The following is a 15970-nucleotide window of genomic DNA, read 5'->3' as shown; positions in this document are numbered from 1 at the left end:
GGTATGGACGTACTATCCGAGATACTCTGGTTGAGTATGCATATTCTATGTTTGCATGTTTTATGTAGCATTACTGATAAGTGCATTGATTATGTCACAGATATTATGATGTATACATGATCATGTTGAGCCTATTTCCACTGATATTACTAATAGAGGGGTCGCTCAGCCCCATTATATTTTGTGGATAGATTCCATGGAATTTTGGATCCGGTTATGTCCATGGTTTATGGTTGGGAGTGCCTCCTAATGCGATGGCCCAGCGTACTACATACCATGAAGTCTTTGACTGAGCAGTATTCTATCGATGATAGGTTTCCGGTACCTTTCACTTGAATTATGTATTCATAGCATGTGTATACTCATATATCTGTACTGAGCGTTGTTATCTCACGTCCGTGTATTTTATTGTACACCTCATTCAACGGGCAGTTGCAGGTTTTCCAGGTTAGGGTACCAGTTTGTAGTTGGTGACCAGGGAGTTGTGGACTCAGTTGGTGCCAGCGGAGTTAGTTAGGACTCTCTTGTGTTGGGTTTTCGATTGGGTTGTATGTTATTTTGGGATGCACTTATTTATCGTTTGTATTCTATCGGGTTAGTATTTGTGTTAAGTTTCCACAGTTTTCTCTGATTATTTATTGTTTTAGTTTTAATTGCATGCTTAAGTCTCTATTAGTAGGTGATTCCAGGATGGGTCACTACATTTATTGGTATCACAACATACATTAGATCTCTGGGATGTAGAACCTTCTATTAGGTTTGAGTTCCATTGGGACATTATAGTTTTGGGTAGATTTAACGACAAGAGTTGTCATGTCAGTGATGAACGCCGAGACGACGACCAGAGTCATCTCCAAGATCGCCATCACCAAAGCAATTTTCATAAGTTTAGTCTACGTAGATATATCTATTTGAAGCCTTGATGCATACGACGACTAGTTGTATGGTGTATCATAGATGAAATGTAAAATTTTCGCAGTTAGTCAGATTGTAAGTATTTTGTTGTAAGCAATTGAATCATTTTATTATTGATTCCAAACGTTTTGAAATTTATTAGTGGTGGTAACTAAAGATTTGTAATAAGAATTTTATTAAATCTGGTTCAGTGGTTTAATGTTTGTTATCAGTGTTGGATCATTCGGGTGATCCCAGAACTTGTTATTATTTGTTTAGTGTTCAACTATTGCGACTCATAGATTATTAAGTAATCTGTTTGTAAGTACTTGCCATGTGATTAGTTCTAGGTGTTTCTCTAGAATGGTTGGGTAAGTATGTGACCTTGAGGTCTATACCAGGGATGATGTTTTTCATCAAGGGCATGATTCATACCTGTTTGCAGTATGATTTGATCTGTGAATTTTTTCCTGGACTAGTTGATTTAGATTGAAACCTTGTAGGTTGTTGCCTTGGATGATGGATTTCATCAGGAGCACGGTGGTGGTTTGTACCAGGTGTTGTTGAATCTGTTGGGTTTGATTGAGATGGGTGAGGAGGCATGACCCTTGCCTGTGTTTCTGGGAGGATTATATTCCAGATGGACTTACAGGGAAGGCTACCTCAGTCTTGATGTTTTATGCAGTCACAACAAAGAATATAACTACCAGGAGGATTTTTCAATGATAGCTGAATTCTGTTGATTGATTTTGGTACTGGGTCAGTGCCAAGAGATTTAGTGTATTTATCGTCTCATTCATCAAGAGATGCGGATTAAGGTTTTATCTTGATAGTATTGTCTGAGACAGTAGACATCTCATTGACTAGAGTAAGTTCAGAACTAAGTGTGCAATGTAGTGCCTATCGTAGATTGGGATGGGATAGTTCTGGTGATTAGATTCAGTCTGATACAGGATTCATGTCAGTGATTACTTGGGGTTATCGTCTGACTCTGTCAGAGGTAGGAAGGATAAATCTTTGGTGTAAGACTTCTGTGATTCCAGCATTCTTTGGGAAATGTAATTTTAAATTAAACAGTAATCTCACTAATTGATCAAAAGAACTCTAAGTCCAGAGTATGGTGATCAATAGTATTAGATTCCAATAGGAATCAGGGACGAGGATGGTTGACATAACTTAATCGATATTTTGAGGCTGAGTATGAGCCTCATTCAATTGATTATCAGTAGATGATCCAGTTGTGTTAAAATGACTTGCAGTTCTTTCATAGTGGAATGTAGACACTAGCGATGATGGTAAGAGTTCTGAGAACCGGTTGTGCTTTAGAAATTGACAAGGGAAGATTACCCTTGTGATATTGATATTGCATGTCATTAGAGTTTTTACACCCATAGAGATTTCAGAGATTCGTATGATTAGCAGAATGTGAACATCCTTATCATGGATAAGAGATTAGAAGTTTGGTCGTGGGAACTTTTATACGATCAGATTTGATACTTAAGAGCTGCAGTCTGTTCTGAATGAGACCTTGTTAATTGCAGTGGTGCCAATTGTTTTGGCAGTAATACAATCAGTACGCTGATGAGTAGGTTGGGTCTTTTTAAGACTAGCCATGTAAGGTTTATTAGTCTACTCAGGTGATGATCTACTCTGTGGTGGGAGTAAGTTTTGCAGTATATTCGGGCGATTTAGAGCTGCGGTATTATTAGAACAAGTGTAATTGTTTTCAATGGACTCTAGTAGGATAGCATTAAGTGACCAGACATGGAAATTGACAGTAGCTCAGACCTATAGTTTTTGGGTCTGGTGGGATTATTGTCACTAAATTTTTGGTCATGTTTGATGCGCCAGACCATTGATGTGAATGTTTCGACAGAGTCGATTCGAGAGTTAACTAGATTGCGACATAGCTTTGAGGACTTCACAATATAGGATGTTTTCCATTGGTGTTCATCTAGACGATTGACTCAGGATTGGACGAGACTTACTTTTGCCAATAAGGCAATAACTATATTATTGCTTTGAATACTAGGACTACTGTCTTGAGTCGTATGACAGGTACAAACATTCGATTAGGATTATTAGTACCAGGGATTGTACTAACCGTCATGATCATCCAACCGTTTTATAGATTGTATATTCAAGGTATGGACCTGCATGTTTCCGTTTAAAGAGGCGGGTGAGATGTGGACAACAAATTGTCACAGTACAGGAAATACGGCATAGACTTTGTCATTTTTATGATAGTGGTATCCCTTGGTCACTAGCATTAAGTCATACCTGAAAAACATCAAAACTTAACTTTTTCATAAGAGTTCTTAATTTAAACATTTAATGTAGTGACCCATCCCGGAATCAATAATTAATCAAAACTTAAGCATGCAAAATAACTTAATTGAAATAATCAGATAATCCAGTGAAAACTTAAATAATACAACTACAACCACCGGAATGATACAACCGGTCCAAAGTAGAATACTGTAAATGTTATACAACCCAATCAAAAAATAGTACTACTCAATAGAAAACCTGGTACAATACAATTCACACTGCTGAAGCTCAACGACTGCTACCACCCGGTCTGTCTAACCTAAGTTCTACCCCGTGGAATGGGGGGCCCATAGCAAAAATCGAGGACGTGAGCTAACAATGCTCAGTATAGAAGTATGAGTATACACATGCTATGAATGCTAAATGCATGTGAAGATATCGGAAACTTATCCATATAGAATCCTGCTCAGACAAAGGCGCCATGGTATGTAGTACGTTGGGCCGTAGCATCAGGAGGCACTCTCATACCATAAATCGTGGACTATGCGGATCCAAAACCATGGCATCCATCCACATAATATAATGGGGCTGAGCAACCCCTCTACAAGTAATATCAATGGTAAAAGGTCCAACATAATAATGCATGCAGCGTAATATTTGTGACATAATCAATGCACATATCAGTGATGCCACAATAAACATGAAAACATAGAACATTCATACTCAACCAGGGTATCTCGGATAGTACATCCGTACCTCAAAGTAAGCACCCTAGCGATGCAAGTCCTCTAGTTTAAGCCTATAAGAAGACAATGATTGTATCACTATCTATTCTCTAAAAGCCTTAACTAGACTAATAGATACTCACTTAAGCTAATCTGAGTCTAGTGGTATACCTACGTCAGTCGTCAGTCCTTTGATGGCGATGGCCTCAAAACATAGGCACAACTCCGCCACGACCCCGGTAGGGCCTCGCTAACATCTGGCCTCCGAAAGAATGCTCAAAAGGCCATAAAAGTTAGTAAGAAACTAGAGGAAAACTGTGGGAATTTGAAACTGAAAATGAAACTAGTGGGCCCTCTATTTATAGACCACGTTCGGAACTTCCAAACTCGCGATTGGAACTTCCGATCCCACTTCGGAGCTTTTGATCGTGCTTCTGATCGCTCTCCACCAACCACGTTTCTCTAATTTGACAAATCGACTGCCGACAGTAGTTTGAAACTACCAATCCTAGTTCAGAGCTTCCGAACTCCATCTTGTCCAATCACCCAATCAAAGCCCATGCCCTGTCCGACTGTCACACAATCGGAACTACCGATCTCACGTTCGGAGCTTCTGAACTGCTAGTAGCTTCTGAACACCATCCTTGGCTTCCGAACTTTATTCAAAACTTTCGAACGACTCGGACCTTCCGATCAGTAATGCTAGCTTTTGAACACGTTCAGAGCTTCCGATATTTCCTTTGGAACTTCTGAACTGTCCCAAACAATTAAAGCCTTAGAAACCATTTTTGATTATTCTGAATTCGATTATCAACTCCTTAAGCTCAAATTTGTATCTCTTAAACATGTTTAATTATTAGATTAGCGCGATTAGGAGTCAGGATACTACATTATCCCCAACTTAAGAGATTTCATCCTCGAAATCCAGAAAAAGATAATTGGAACAAAACATAACTGAAAAGAACTCATTACAATGCTGCAGTAGCAATTACAACTGAAATGCACACGGAAAACAATTACAATCAAAACAACTTCGAATGCTCAAAACGCATACGACTCTCTAACTCGCAAGTTGCTTCCTCAGTGTCTCGACGCTGTCATTGAACCATGACTAGAGGAATGCATTTATTCCAAAGTACCTTATCCTTTCTTTCGAGAATCCTCAGTGGTTTCTCCACGTACGACAAATCGTGTTCAATTTGAACCTCTGTCGGTTGCAGAATGTGCGACTCATCTGCAATATACAGACAGAGTAATGATACGTGGAATACATTGTGAATGCTGGAGAGATACGGTGGCAATGCCAAACGGTAAGCCAAATCTCCAACCATTTCCAATATTTCTGAGATGATTCTAACTACTTGAATATAATTAAATTAAAAAAATACGAATTTTAAAAAAAAAATTACATGACCTATTTGTTTTAATAACAAACCACCTGTCACAAATCAGCAGTTTATATAATACCTCAGACGAAAAGAAAACCACGAGGTAAAAAGTATACATATTCAGTGGAAAACCCAAAACATAGTAAATGCAATAATAGTTTTACATATCATAATAAAACACAGGGAAAACACATCCTGCTCAATATGGGAAAATCATAAATGACATAATTCATTATTTCAATAACGTAGTGCGGAAGAAATAAAAAGCAGCAACGGTCGAAGGCATGCCACCGGACGCTACAGACTCTGAGGATCTTGTCCCGCGGCCTCATCAACGAACTCACCTGCACCAAGCACAATAGTGAGCCTAAAAGCTCAACAAGATTTGCGCTATAAATAACAAGGGTTCAAAATATATGCGGCATGGTAAAAATAATACTAAGTATACAATGAGCTTACACGAACGAAATACAATACATGCCCGAAGTAGAACATTCACAATATGCAATGAAAAATATGACATTCATGAGAAATTTCCCCTTTTAAATTATCTTGAGAATTTAGATCCTCGATTGTTACTATGGTTTTGATCGATCAATGACTACAGTACTATACCAGAAAGGATGTCAAGATCTCTCCCGTAAACACCACATTGCCCCTCTGAGTTGGTAGGGATGCCGATATTTCTCCCGTTAAACACCGTCTTACACGCCTGGTTGGTAGGGAAGCCGAGATGCCGAGATTTATCCCGTTAAACACCGTACTACACTTCTGGTTGGTAGGAAAGCCGAGATGCCAAGATTTCTTCCGTTAAACACCGTACTACACGTCTGGTTGGTAGAAAAGCCGAGATGTCTCCCGACCTCATACTACAAGTCTAAATTTTTGCAAGTGAGTCAGGGCATCCCCCGACCCATCATTGCACGTCTAAGTAACAATAAACTGACCTCATTCATTTAATTTATATTTAATTTAACATTTTCACATTTAAATTTTCATCTTCTCACCTTTCCATATTTTCTTCTATTCATAATTTATACTTCGGGACTAATACAAGAATAATTTGAAGTCAACTCATGCGAAGGATAAGGGCGTTGAATGAATGAAATGACACGATACAAAAAGATAATATAAACTTTGAATTAATGGATGAATGACGTGTAATTGGTCACCCTTAGGCTTATGGACCTTTCTAGCATCACTTAGACTTATCCCACAAAGGGTCAATTCGGGCGTTCGGCACGTACGGCCCTATAACCTAGCCCATTCTTATCCAAACGGCCTCCCGTTCGAACCGACACCTCAAAAACATCCTAAATCACTCCTAGGATCAGTATTTTTCCTATAATTCAAGCCCGAGCACCCCGATCAATTTGGGTTCCTGGACAGCCCCTAATTTCCCAAAAACTCTTCTCACGACACTTCAATTTAAACCACCCCTGTCCTACTCGAATCTCATCCAAATTAAGCCCAATTTGAACCGAAACAATCCCAAAATCACACAAAATATGAAAATTTAGTGTATCCCCTGTCCAGACCACAAGAAGGTCATGACCAGATTTCATTTCCTAGAGGCGAGCCGCCTGGACTTGAAAATTTTGTTTTGGCCCTTCTCTCACTAAGGCTTCCCAAACCCCTTCCTCATGGACTAATACACCAAGGACCTACCTAAGCACCCTATAAGACTCCCTAAATGACCAAAAAGAGCCCTTGAGCTAGTCACATACCCGAAGCTTCCTCAAGTCAAAGGTTTAATCCGACACGATCACCCGACATCCTCAAACACTACAAACTAACACCTCATATAAAATCCTCCAAGTCCAGCCTTTATCACCCATCTAACACACTTCCAAGATCACACTTACACCCTAATAACTCATCTTGGGCAGCCCCTTAACCCACTCATCCATTTCATCAAAATTCGATTTCAAACACCCAAATTTCAAGCCGAATTCGCAACTTTTCAATACATATAAATTCAAGGAATATCATATCATAATATATAAATCATAACCACCATTTGCACATGCATAGGATCGAATTAGTCCATGTATATACTTATTTTCCATTCAAGTTATCAAAAATTTCCAATTAAATGCAAGTTTCCAACCTAATTTAATCCACAACACATTCTAACAATTATAGATGCAAAAATTCGAAATTCAACCCTTATCCTACTGAAAATTTGACCCAAACATATCCCATATACACAAGAATAAATGCAAAATTCGAAATTAAAAAGGAGGAAACAAGAAAACATAATATTCCATGCTTGGTGTTTGAAAGGAACACAAAAATCTTGCCTAATCTTCAACTCAAAGAAAGAAACAAGGGACGGCTAGGGCTAAGGAAATATTTCGACCAGAGGCTGGAAGGCTTTCCTCAGGTGGACCTCGGGGCGTCACGGCGGCGGATGGTGGCTGGGACGGCAGCCGAAGTGAAGAGGGGAGGAGATGGGAGGAGCCATGGGATTTTTGGAGAGAAAAGGGGAAGGAGGCGTCCAAATGCTTGAGGATTTAGGTTTATTTTGTGTTGTCTATGTTATATTTTAAGTGTAGTGTATATATATATTAGTGTGTGTATGTATAGGTAGGTGGTGTGAGTGTAGGGTGAGTGTAAAAGTGTCACTACACTTAATAAAGTGATACTTTTACTATTACAACTTTAGTCTTATAATTTTTGCACTATTTTAAATTTTTAAGTTTAAAATTCCTAATTTAAAAATTAAGAATAGAAGTTAACTAGTCTGGGTTCAAAAAGGCTAATTTTAAGAAATATCGATAATTATGCCCAAGAATGCACCTACGCGATTTTTGTCACTCAAAAATTTTAAAATAATTTTCCTTTTTATTTTCTTTAACTCTCATAAATTTTAGGTCTCAAAAATTGGAATTTGAGGTTTTTCACCAAGTCCGCCTTTACCGCGTGTCGGGGCCAAAGGTCACCATATTCAAGAATAATTAACTTAATAATTAAGCAAATAAACATCTGAAAAAATTTAAACACCAACTTAGAAATTAAAATCAATATTTTAATTATTTTGATGTCACAATGTTAAATAAAATATTTAAATAATAAACAAAGCGATTAAAATAATTTAAATAAATTAAATGATTGTTTAAAAGGCATTTAAATAAATACACAAGTGGAAAATAAAAATATTTAAAATGACTTGAACAGTTAAAAGTATTTAAATAAATAAGGTAGGCATTTAAAATGATTTAAAATAACTAACCTCTAAACTTAAGTTATTCAAAATAAATAAGTTGGACAATCAAATATATTTAAATAAATAATATAAAAAGTTTAAATCATTTAAATGACTATCCAATAAACTTAAGTCATTTTAAATAAATAAGCAGCATAGTTAGGATCATTTAAATTAATAAACTAAATAATTAAAATTATTTAATTAAGCATACTTAAAATTTTAAAATATTTAAAACAATTAAGTTGCACAATAAAAATCATTTTGAAAAATAAACTTAAACAATTAAAAGTATTAATTAAATAGTTAGTACAATAAAAATCATTTGAATAAATAATTAATATTTTATTAACAATTGATTCAGATAAATAATTTTAAATCGATTAAACGTAAAAATAATAATCATAATATTTATTTAATTTAATGCTTGCGATTTAGTAGATTGGATTTTTAGGTGCTACAATTTCGAATGGTCCAATGAATCTAGGCACTAACTTTCCTTCAAACCAAACCTTATCACCTTCCGAAAAGGCGATACTCGCAGGAAAACATACTCCCCCGCCTCAAAATTCAACGGTTTGTTCTTGGTGTTGGCATAACTGGACTGTCTGTCTTGTGATGTCTTGATTCTTTTCTTGATCAACTCAACCTTGTTAACGATCTGCTAGATCAATTCCGGTCCTTCGACCCGTCGTTCCCTTACCTCATTCCAAAAAAAGGGTGACAACGACGACCATAAAGAACCTCGAATGGTGTCATTCCAATGTTACGATGATAGCTGTTGTTGTAGGCGAACTCTATCAATGGTAAATGGTCCTGCTAGATAACCCAAAATCCATCACTAAAGTCCTCAGCATATCCTCTAATATCCGAATAGTCCTCTCGGACTGACCGTCCATCTCTGGATGATAAGCAGTACTCAAACTCAGCGTAGTATCCAAAGCTTGGTGAAATCTACCCCAAAACCATGAGGTAAATCTCGAATCTCTGTCATTGAATATGCTCAAAGGAAATCCATGCAATCACACTATCTGTTGAGTGTATAACCTTGCCATGTGATCAAAAGTAAACTCGCGGTTAAAAGGAAGAAAATGACCAGACTTGGTCAACTTGTACACAATAACCCAAATAGCATCACACTTCGTGAAGACCATTGGCAATTGGGTGACAAAATCCATCGTCACATGTTCCACTTCTATTTCGAAATCTCCAAGATCTGCATTAGACCACCTGGTCGACGATGCTCTGTCTTGACCTGCTGACATACAAGACATCGAGAGTCAAACTGATAAAAATTATGCTTCATACTTTTCCACCAAAATCTAGTACATAGATCCTTATACATATTGGCACTGCTTGGGTGCACGGTGAGTCTATTACAATGAGCATGAGACAAAATCTCATCTCTCAAGGTCAAATCGTCATGTGCCACAACTTTACTAGACAAACACAACAATCCATATGTTTCAAAATAGAAATCGGATGTGTTGTCTCCCTGAGCAAGTCTTGCTAACTTTTGCGTCTTCATATCAAAAAATTGCGCTTCACGAATACGAGTAAACAAAGTTGGTCAAGTAGTACTGAAAACACTCGAATCCCCTGTTGTCCTCTCTTATGTCGAAACATAAAGTCTAAAGAACAACACTCCTGAATGGTACTAACTCTTGCACTAGTTCGGAGAGCACTAATACTCACCTGACGGCTCAGTGCGTCTACCACTGGATTTGCAGTAATAGGATGATATTTAATCTCGCAATCATAGTCCTTGAGAAAATCCATCCAACGACGCTGACTCCTGCTCAACTCCGCCCGAGTGAATAAATAATTCAAACTCTTATGATCCGAAAAGATCTCGAATTGCTCGCCATATAGATAATGATGTCATATCTTTAGCGCAAACACAATCGCTGCAAGCTCTAGATTGTGCACTAGGTAATTCCCTTCGTAGGTTTCAACTGTCTAGAAGCATAGGCAATCATACACCCACTCTGCGTCAACACACAGGCTAACACTTGAAGAGATGCATCTGTATACACTACAAAGCCTCCAGGACCAGATGGTAATGCAAGAACCGGTGCGGTAGTCAATCGAATCCTCAACTCGTCGAAGCTCTGCTCACACTCGCTTGACCAGAAAAAAAGACCATCTTTCCTCGCCAGCTGCGTCAATGGTCTAGAAATATTCCGTGAGAAATTATGTAGTGACCCATATACATAATTAATGATTAATTGGCACAGTAATCATGTTTAAATTAAATAAAACATGATTAAGGATTTCTAGACAGGTCTAAGGAGTTCGAAAATGGATTCAAAACACTCGAAAATGACCGTAAGGGTTTCAAGTGATCGAAACAAACGGATGCTCCATTGGCATAGAACGGACTCTCCGTCGACAAGATCGGACGCTTCAATCTAGACTAGACAGGTGTCCAGGGTGACATCATCATGATGACATAAGCAGTGACGTCTTAGAGGTGACATTGGACGCTCCGTTGGTGATGATCGGACGCTCCGAACAGTGTCTTGTACACGTAGTTGGACAGGAGATATCGGAATCAAGAACGGACAGTCCGATGGTGATCAGAGCTCCGATGGTGTGATCGGACGGTCCAATTGCAGTCTATAAATATAGGCAAGATGGCTCATTTCCAAGCGATCAGAACTTCTCTCATTCGCCCATATGGCTCTATTTTAGTGCTTTTTGGGTACTCTTATTTTAGAGTTGGAGTAGGAAGTATATTTTAGTATAGTCAGGCAGTGTCTAACATAGTAGCGGAGCAGTGCTTGAGTGGCGGAGCTATGCTAGAAGCTGTGGAGCTGCAGCAAGTTTGTGTCCATGTTGTAGGGTAGTTGCCATCAGCGGGATGACGACGGACGCAGGTATAGCTTTGGCTTTCTAAAAATATTAGGGAGTATCTATTAGCTTAGTTAAGGCTTTTTGAGCATGTTTAGTGATGCATGAGTATTTTGCATTGTAGACTGGTAGTACTGGATGATAGGCTTGGAACCTAGACAGGACCTCTAGGACTGCCTTAGAAAGGTACGTAAGTACTGACTGAGATGGTCAGCATGATATATTATCTTATATGTTGCATTTGTATGTGCTCCATTTATACCATGTTTTACTACTTTAGGACATGTATGATTTTACGTCCGACTACATCTCGTGAGATTTGGGTCAGGAGGGGAGGCTTAGCCCCATGGTTTTTTCTATCACTGGGAGACGCCGCTACGGCGGGGATTGACGCTACAGTGATAGGGGAATATACTAGTACCCTACGGACTAGCTATCCAACACGGTACTGTATATTTACTGGCGCCCCTGAGCAGTCTATTTTACCAGGGATTTAAATCCATTTACATGCTACATATATGTTTATATATCATTTCTTTTGTACTGAGCATAGTCGCTCACGTACAGTATTTTCTGTATGTCTGAACACCCCATTCGATCGGGCAGGTGCAGATGCAGGTAGTGCGCCCAGAGACCCAGAATAGTCGGAGACCAGAGAGACAGCTGAGTTAGATGTTAGGTTGTATTTTAACTATTCGACTGGGTTGTATTATTGGAGTTATTCAACCGGTTGTATTTTTCCGATCAGCATTTATTTAAGCTTCCCGCAGTGTATTCTGATTAGTGTTAATTGCATGCTTAATCAAGCTCTAATTTTCTTATTATTAGTGGATATGGGTTGGGTCGCTACAAATCCTCAATAAATTGATGATAATTGATAAGTGCATTTTATGCACTTAATTTATATATAATTTGACTTGGATTTTGTGATGTATCGAGTGGATATTACACGTATTTGTTGTTGTTTTTGTGAGTTGCAACGATTTGAAGAAAAGTAGCAAGAAGAAGCGTAAAGCCGAATTACGGGACAGCAAAATTCAGAAAATTACTGGGAATCTTACATACATCCAAATCTGATCTCTACCGTTCATATTGAATATTAGGATGTTTTAAAGTTGCTGTCAGAATTTCAGCTCGATCAGACGGCTAGAACTCGAGTTATGATTTTTACAAACATGCTGCGCAGATGGAGAAATGGAAGAACAAGTAGCGCCCCAACGCCATATTCCTAGCGCTCCAGCGCCCGTAATTTCATGTCTTTAGCGCCCCAGCACCAGTTTGGAAGCGCTCCAGCTCTATACATCCGTCATTGAAAAATAAAATACGAAACTTGAGCGCCCCAGCGCCTAAGGGCAGCGCTCCAGCTCTGCGCAGTCTCCAAAAATATGGAAAGTCTTTAATCGAGTTTAAAAGGGTTTTGATAGCTTATGTTTTAGAGATACGAGGGTTTAGAGGGTATTCAGAGTTTTTGAAGGCTAGAGACGGCTAGAGACCAAGGAAAAGGGAGAAGAAGCATTCTTGGCACGAAGACGAACAAAGCGACTACTGAAGACGGAGAAGCATCATCTACCTTCGTTTTTATTTCATTCTTTCTCCTAATTTTTGAATGATGTTCAAGAACATGCTTTGTTTGATTTTTATTTTCATTATGAACTAATTCCTTTGTCTAGAGGAACAACGTAGCTTGACTTGAAACCATGTTTTTGATATTTTGATTGATATATTAGAATTATTCATTCGGTTTATTTGTGTTTTCCTGAATTTATTGCGTTCAATTAACTGATCATTAATTGAATAGTTATATTTATTTAAAATCTAGCACTCGAGAGAGGCGATTTTGAATAGGATCGTAGGAAAATACATTATTGGTGTTTATAGAGTTCGAGAGGTCTATAACTCCATTGAAGCCTTTGTAAGAATTACTGTGTCATTTACCGGATTTAATAGTTGAACTTAGATAGAAATATTGAGTTTGCTATTGAATACGAATTTTTGCTTGACACTCGAGAGAGGTAGTAGAAAATAATAGGAATTCTTGGCTAATAAACTAAAATAATTTATGATATAGATTTCTTTATGAATTAACTTGGTGGATGGTTAAGTGATGTCGAACCTCTAGAATTTGTCTCTCATTGAATTTTCGTCTTGCGAACTCGTCGTTAATTAATTTTATTTATTGCAAATTTTAGTTTGATATAACTCAAATCATTCTCGTAGCTCTACATAGGATTAAGATTTGATTAGTTGCAAATATTCAATATAATATCATTTTATTCATTCTCTGTGGGATCGACTTGGACTCATTTTCTATATTAAAACTTGACATTGTGCACTTGCGGGCACAAAATTATGCAACAAGTTTTTGGCGCCGTTGCCGAGGATTGAATTTTATTTGATTTATATTAAATTATGCTAATTAGTCTTAATTTTGATTTAGAGCATTTTATTTTATTTTGTTTGTTCTAATTTTAAAATTTTCCCTGTCTATGCAGTTTATGCAAAAAAGCCAAAGTTACGACTCACTGCTCTTTGATCCGGAAAATGAGAAAACTGTTAAAGCTTTGAAAAAAGCTAGAAGAGAAGAGTTGCAACAAATGGCTGAAGAAAGGGAAAGAGCTGTCAATAATGCTCCGGTGCCGATCAGAGATCACTTTCGACCGGTGATCAATACTCATTATTCTGGGATAGCTCGGCAGAACATCACGGCGAATAATTTTGAGTTGAATCCAGCTCTGATTAATATGGTGCAGCAGAATCAGTTTAAGGGTGCAGCTACTGAAGATCCAAATTTGCACCTGCGTATTTTTTTGGAGATTGCTGACACAGTGAAGATTCATGGTGTTACTGAGAACACCATTAGACTACGATTGTTCTCGTTTTCTCTTAGGAACAATGCTCGCAGTTGGTTGTAGTCACTACCTCTAGGGAGCATCACTACATGGGAAGACATGGCATCTAAATTTCTGGCCAAGTACTTTCCTCCTGCCAAGTCTGCCCAAAAAATTGAGATCACAACTTTCAAACAGCAAGATTATGAGCATCTTTATGAAGCTTGGGAGCGGTACAAGGAGTTGCTTAGGAAGTGTCCAAACCATAATTTTCCGGATTGGGAACAGATTGAGTTATTCTACAATGGTTTGAATGGCCCAACGAGGATTTCTATGGATGCTGCAGCTGGAGGTTCAATATTTTCTAAATTTCCTGAACAGGCTTATGATATGCTTGATCAAATGACTGTTAACAGTTATCAGTGCCCGAGTGAGAGATCTGCGATAAGGAAGCCTGCTGGAATTCATGAGGTTGATGCGTTCACTGCTTTGACTGCTCGGATGGCTACTATTTCTACACAGTTGGTTGTACTGACCAAAGTCAATCAAGTTTCTATTAAGACACCATCGCTGGCGACTGCCGTAAATTCTGCTGATGGATTTGAGAGTGTGGAGCAAGCTCAATATGTGAACAACAGAAATTACAACAACTATCGAGGTAATCCTGTACCCAATCAATATCATCCTAGTTTGCGTAATCATGAGAATTTTTTATATGCAAATAATAATAATGTGTTGAATCCTCCTCCGGGATACAATACAAATAAGGGTGAGGGTAAGCCTCCTTTGGAGGATGTTGTTAATGCTTTTGTGCAGGAATTGAGCAAGAGGATGGCGAGGACTGAGACTCGCCTTGACAGCTTAGAGACGCATGTGGCCAACATGGGTGTTGTATTGCAATCCATTGAGACTAGCATTGGGAAGTTGGCAAACGCACTGAAAGATAATAACAGAGGCCAATTCCCAAGTAATACTGAGGTGAATCCCAAGGAGCAGTGTAATGCTATCACGTTGAGGAGTGGGAAGTAGGTGGATAATGAAGAGGGCAAATCTTGGAGCAAGACGTCTGAAAAAGTTGCAGTTGACAAGAAGAAGGTCGAGGAGAAAGAGTCTGAACCTGAGCAAAAACCGATGTACAAACCTCCTCTTCCATACCCCCAAAGGTTCAAGAAGAAGGCAGTGGACGAGCAGTTCTCAAAATTCTTGAAGATTTTCAAGAAGATACATATCAACATCCCTTTTGCTGATGCTTTGGCACAAATGCGAAATTATGCGAAGTTTATTAAAGAGGTGATGTCCAAGAAAAGGAGGCTGCAAAAGAATGAGGTTGTGAGCTTAACTGAAGAATGTAGTGCCGTGTTCCAAAAGAAGATGCCACAAAAGCTGAAGGATCCAAGGAGTTTTACTATTCCTTTCACTATTGGTTCTTCTTATTTTAATAATGCACTTTGCGATCTAGGAGCTAGCATTAATCTGATGTCTTTGTCTGTTTTCAGGAGCTTAGGACTTGGCGAGGTAAAGCCCACAATGATCACATTGCAGCTAGCTGATAGATCTATCACATATCCTCTTGGAATCATTTAAGATGTTTTGGTAAAAATAGATAAATTTATCTTTCCGGCGGATTTTGTTGTGCTAGATATAGAGAAGGATGCAAATATGCCACTGATATTGGGGAGACCTTTCTTGGCCACTGCTGATGCCAAGATTGAGGTGAAGAATGGTGAGTTGTCGATGGGTGTGGACGGAGAAAGAGTTATTTTTAACATATTCAAGAAATCAAGTAATCCACCCATCGAGGAA

At 38.3% G+C, this 15970-nt stretch overlaps 1 non-coding gene across 1 annotated transcript; it reads right to left on the bottom strand.

Moving 5' to 3' along the window:
• Positions 1-14332: 14332 nt before the first annotated feature.
• LOC140885743 (small nucleolar RNA R71) lies at positions 14333-14439 on the bottom strand. The gene has a single exon (XR_012151161.1). It is a non-coding gene; the product is annotated as a small nucleolar RNA R71 (small nucleolar RNA).
• Between the last annotated feature and the right edge of the window lie 1531 nt (positions 14440-15970).

The sequence above is a fragment of the Henckelia pumila genome, chromosome 2 (assembly GCF_033568475.1).
Source record: "Henckelia pumila isolate YLH828 chromosome 2, ASM3356847v2, whole genome shotgun sequence".
NCBI lineage: Eukaryota > Viridiplantae > Streptophyta > Magnoliopsida > Lamiales > Gesneriaceae > Henckelia > Henckelia pumila.
Note: the sequence above shows the minus strand (reverse complement) of the source record. Positions and strands in the feature narration are given on the sequence as shown.